General features: G+C 39.7%; 1 pseudogene; it reads left to right on the top strand.

The window, feature by feature from the left end:
- Window positions 1–501: 501 nt before the first annotated feature.
- Window positions 502–605, top strand: LOC134365010 (U5 spliceosomal RNA; annotated as a pseudogene).
- Window positions 606–5,928: the final 5,323 nt, after the last annotated feature.

Below are 5,928 nucleotides of genomic sequence, written 5' to 3'. Positions count from 1 at the left end.
ACACTATGCCTCAGGTCCCTGGGCGGGCCCCGAGGTGCTGGCGTGGTATGCCTGGTTGTGGGAGGGGTTCCGGTCCCCTTCCCCATGCCTCAGGTCCCTGGGTGGGCCCTGAGATGCTGGCATGGTGTGCCTGGTTGTGGGAGGAGGGTCTGGTCCCCTTCTCCATATCTCAGGTCACCAGGCGGGCCCTGAGCCACTGGCATGGTGTGCCTGGTTGTGAAAGGGGGGTCCAGTCCCCAGCTCCAAGCCTCGTGTCCTCTGGCGGGCCCCGAGGCACTGGTGGTGTGCTTGGGCTGGAACTAATATTTTGTTCTTTGCTTACTTCTTAAACAGGAGAACTACCTGTGGGAACCAGTACTTGAGCTGTGTGGTTGAGCTAAATTGCTGTTTTGCTTCTGTTTCCCTAGGGAAGGCTTTTTGTGCGGCTCAGGGTTTAATGGTTGACTTTATAGGTACTTCTGGCTCACCAGAGACCTGATGTACCTGGGTTGTGTAGAAACTCTGATCTGGAGATCGCATAAATCTTTCGCCTTTTACTAAAGATTTCCGTGGAGAAACTCTGATCTGGGCCTGAGTTTTTTCATCAAACTGCACCCCATGCAATTCTGCATTCCCAAGAAGTCTCCTCTGAGTGGTCCTGTGCTGATTGGGGGCCGGATTGGCTGTCCTTGCTGTGCCCCAGTGTTCTCTGGTTGGGCCCATCTCCCCCACCACCCATGCTCCAAAAACTTCCCATGGGATGGGCCCTGTGCCGGTCCCTTGCTATGACTCACTGGCCTCTGAATGGCTCCCCTTTTACAGATGTTCTGGCTTCTCACTCCTAAGTGGGTCCACGGGAACCCTATTAGTGGTCTTGCTGTCCTGGGGACCATCAAGGCTCTTTTCTCGCTTGCCGCCTCCAAGTAACTCCATCTGAAGGGCACAGCTGTGGCTTCTGCCAGCTCTTGCTCCATGCGTTCAGCAGCTGGAGACTTAAAGCAGCCATGGCCTGTAATGCTCAGAGCAGTTTTTTCTTTCTCTCATAGTGGTTTCTCCTGCCTTCATGAACTCCGTAGGTCTCTCCTCCTCTTCCCCTGAGCTCCAGTGGCCCCAGCTTGGCTGATGTTACATTTTTATAGTTGTAAATTGGTTGATTTGTGGGAGAGAGTGACACTGGGGACCGTCTATTCTGCCATCTTGACTGGAACTCTATTTGTGTCTTTGGATCTAAAGTATAAAGAGCATATAGTTGAATCATGTATTTTTATTCATTCTCCTAATCTCTGTTTTTTTGATTGGAGAGTCTAATCTATTTGCATTTAAAGTAATTACTGATAAGAAAGGACTTACTTCTATCATTTTCCTATTTGTTTTCTATATGCCTTATAGCTTTTTTGTCCCTCATTTCTGCATTACTGTCTTCTTTTGTGTTTATTTGACTTTTTGTAGTGAATATGTTTAAGATCCTTTTTCATTTTCTTTTGTGTATGCTCTTTCTTTGTGGTTACCATGGGGATTACATTTTACATCCTAAAGTTATAACACTAATTTGAATTTATACCAATCTAACTTCAATAACAAATAAATATTCTGCTCACTTATAGCTCTTTCCCTATGCTTTTTGGTTGTTGATGTCATGAAATTATATTCTGATACATTGTGTGCCCCCAAATATAAACTAAATAATTATTTTAAGTGCACTAGTCTCTTAAATTATGTAGAAAACAAAATGTGGAGTTATAACCTAAAGTTTCAATAGTACAAGCTTTTAGACTAATGATTGTTTTTAAAATACATATTAGTTTTAAATAATGTAGACAACAAAAAGTGGAATTACAAACTGTTGTTACAATAATACTAGCTTTTATAACTGTCCTTATATTTACCTTTATCAAACTCTTAATTTCTGGATACAGCTTCCAGTTACTACCTAGTGTCCTTTTATTCCACATTGTGGTACCCCTTGAACATTTCTTGTAGGGAAGATCTAATGGTAAACTTCCCTAGCTTTTGTTTATCTGTCAATCTGTTAATTTCTCCCTCACTTTTGAAGGATGAGTTTGCCAGATAAAAGATTCTTGACTGATAGATTTTTTTTCTTTTAGCACTTTGAATATATCAGCCCACATCTTGGTGACCTTTAAAGTTTCTAATAAGAAATTTGCTGATAATCTTATTTCATATATATATATATTTATATTTTTTGTATATGATGATTCACTTCTCTCTCCTGTTGCTTTCAAGCTTCTCTCTTTGTCTTTTTAAAGTTTGATTATTGTGTGTCTTGGTGTGAGTCTCTAAGTTCATCATACTTGGAGTTTGATGAATTTGGATGTTTATATTCATGTCTTTCATCAAATTTGGGAAGTTTTCAGCCATTGTTTCTTCAAATATTCCCTTTGCCCTTTCTCTGTCTCTTCTCCTTCTGGGTCAATGTGTATATTGGTTGACTTGATGGTGCCCACATCCCTTTTAGGATCTGTTCACTTTTTAAAAAATCTTTTTACTTTCTGTTCCTCAGACTGATAATTTGCTTTGCTTTGCCTTCAAGTTCACTGATCTTTTCTTCTTCCTGCTCAAATCTGCATTTGAATCTCTTTAGCAATTTTTAAAATTTCAGTTATTATAGTTTTCAGTTCCAGAATTTCTTTCATTCTATTTTTTAGGGTTTCTATCTCTCCATTAATATTTCCATTTTGTTCATATATTGGTTTCTTGACTTTCTCCACATTTTCTTTTAGTTCTTTGAGCATGTGTAAGTAGTTGTTTTCAAGTCTTTGCCTAGTAGATCTGCCACTAAGTCTTTTTCAGTGACCATTTTTGTTGATTGATTTGTTTTCCTTTGAATGTGTTGTACTTTTTCATTTCTTTGTATGCCTTGTGATTATTTTTGTTGTTGAAAACTAGACATTTGAATTTAATAATATGGTAGTTCTAGAAATCAGATTTTCCCCCTTTCCCCAGGGTTTGCCTTTTTTAAAAAAAATTGCTGTAGGCTGTCTCTGTGCCAAGGATCAGCTTGAGGTGCAAACTTAAGGGTTCTCAGGACTTTTCTTAAACTGCACCTTTTCCTGGGTATGTGCAGTCACTTTCTAATTTTCCCCCGACATGCAGCTGTTTTTGAATGTCTTAGTCTTTAATGTCTGGCTTCCAAAAAGGGGAAAAGAAAAAAATAAAAGGAGGTAACAAAAGGACACTTTCCCTTTAAATTCTCTGGAAGTCACCTCGGCCAGAGGGGGAGAGGCTTGCAACAATGAGGGGAGGTGCAACTACAATGACTGCATACTTCTTTGTCTGTGTCTCTGTGATCAGAAGCAGCAATTAGTTATCAGAACACAGATCCTTGACATTTGGAGAACAAGGTCCTTTTTGCCCACTCTGGTTTCTGCAAGCTATGTGCAAACTGCTCCAAGAACTCAGCACAACAATTTGCCACAGTGCTAGAGATGGAGGATGGGTGGTTGCTACTGTATTAAGAGCTGAAATGACCAAAATAAACCTCAATTTACCATCTAAGCCTTCCCCTGGAAGTTGCAAGCCTGCAAGACTCCAGAGTTACAAAATAGTTATATCAGGCAGATTTTGCCATGGCCATCATCTAGGTGGGGACACAGATTCCTGTTGCTTCCTACTTCACCATATTCCTGGAATCTTTCCCTCTTTTCCACTGGCTTTTACTGTGTCCCCTGGAAATCAGGAAGTGGTGTGTATGGGGGTAAAGGATGAGGGAGTTGGAGGAGTGGTGTTATGACAGAATTAGAAAAGGCTGGGATAGTGAGGATCTGGGGGCCCAAAAGTTGCTTGGAGACTCTACACTGGGTGAGGTGTGTTTCAAATGTTTTACTCTAGGGAGTTAAGGGTGTATATTATGGGGAATAAGATGGAAGTGAGTTAGGGACATATATCATGGGGAATAAGACAGAACTACAGTAGAGGTACTTTAACTTTTTCATAGTTGGCAACACTTCATCATAGAATAGGCTGTGCTTTTATTTTTTTGGCAAATGCCTAAATATATATGGAAATATATATATATATATATATGGAAATATATATATATATGGAAATATATATATATATATGGAAATATATATATATATATGGAAATATAATAGAGAGAAAGAGAGAACAAATAAATAGTTTTAAAGTCCTTTAGAGTTTCCTAGGAGGAAATGTTCTCTCTAATGTCAGAAATGGAGTATTATTATTTTTACCATATGTTGGAGTTGGAATGTTCACACACTGAACCTCTCTTGGGTAAGTGCTTTTATAATGGTTTGACCCTTGCCCTAGAGATAAAGGAGTTGCTTTATCTTTGTATCTGTTTTTTCAAGATGCTCAGCATGTATAAAGTATATCTGCAATTCATTCTCTGTATGGGTTACATTTTCTAATCCTCAAAAGTTTAGTTCTCCCCAGCAGACAAGACTTGTAGAACGTTGCATGTTAATAACAATACTCTTGAATTCAATGGAGCTTTAGTCCCCTCCACAGCCCCTTTGCAATCTTGTCATTGATGTCGAGATATCCTGCTGCACTTCTGTGATTGAAATATGGTGGCTTCCAGAGGAAAGCAAAATGACAGACTACTACAAAGTAATTGGTTTGAAAAAGGACAAATACAACCATCCAAAGAAGGGCATTTGATGTCACTCTTGCGGAGTTAAAAACCTCAGACTTATTGGAATGGCATCACTATTTCTGGAAATTTCCATTTCCTCCTCTTTCCTGTGTTATTTTCTCCTAAGAGTAGATGTCTCTCTCAACCTGTGTTCAACTGTTTCTTATGTTTTAAAGATGCCATATGAAAGCACTGATGTTTATCAGGTTTGAGTCATTTTAGGGTACTTAGTAGAACCATAACTAGTAGCTCAGGTAAATGGATTGTGCCTCATATCCATCCTGACAACACCCCTGAAATGAGACACTAGAGAATTCAACATGGTCATGCTGCCTACACCTTAGGAAAAGGAAAGGAGAAGCAAACGTGTGAACATCTCCCCTCTCCTTAAAGGTATCCAACTGTGCTTTTCAAAATATAAAAGGGAAGCAGATATATGTGTATTAGTCCGTTTTGTGTTTCTGTAACAGAAATATCTGAGACTGGGTAATTTATAAAGAACAGAGGTTTATTTGGCTTATGATTCTGGGACAGCTGCATCTGGCACGGGCCTCTGGCTGCTTCTACTCATGGCAGAAAGTGGCAGGCAGCCAGCGGGTACCAGCAGATCACATGGTGAGAAGAAGCAAGAGAGAGAGAGGGGAGGTACCAGGGTCTTTTAAACAACAAGCTCTGGCGGGAACTAGTCCAGCGAGAACTCACTCACTTCCCCTCCTCCCCCAGGGAGAGCACTAATCCATTCATGAGGGATCCGCCCCCATTACTCAATCAGTTTCCAACACTGCCACATTGGAGATCAAATTTCCACATGAGTTTTGGAGGGGACAACACATCCAAACTCCGTCAATATGTTTTTTTGTTTTTGGCAGTTGGCTTGAAACCTTCGTGTTGCAAGGCTGAGTTCTAACCATTTGAGTTAACTGGGTCATTACTCTTCTAGAACATGACATTCCATTGTATGGCTGTATTATAATGAACTAAACCAGTCTCCTAATTTTTAATATTTAGGTTTATTTCTGATTTTTGTGTTATAAATAATAAGTGAAAATAATATTATGGATAAAAATATATAAAAAGGAGAATTAAGTTCTTTATTTTGGCTGAGGCTTTAACAAACAACAGAAAACCTCCTTCTCAAGTAAATTAAATGATAAAGAGTTAATTATTTCACATAACCGGTTCAGAGGTAGGTGATTTCACACTAGTACATCTGCTAACCTCAGCATATAGGTCTTCTCCTTGGGCTGACTTGACTTATGGTCACAAAATGGCTGCAGCAGCTCCAAGTGCACATATTCTCACTGTAACATCCAGAGGTGGAGTAAAAG

This window comes from Cynocephalus volans, chromosome 1 (assembly GCF_027409185.1).
Source record: "Cynocephalus volans isolate mCynVol1 chromosome 1, mCynVol1.pri, whole genome shotgun sequence".
Classification (NCBI taxonomy): Eukaryota; Metazoa; Chordata; class Mammalia; order Dermoptera; family Cynocephalidae; genus Cynocephalus; species Cynocephalus volans.
The sequence above is the reverse complement of the archived record's forward strand: the minus strand, read 5'-3'. Positions and strand labels throughout refer to the sequence as shown.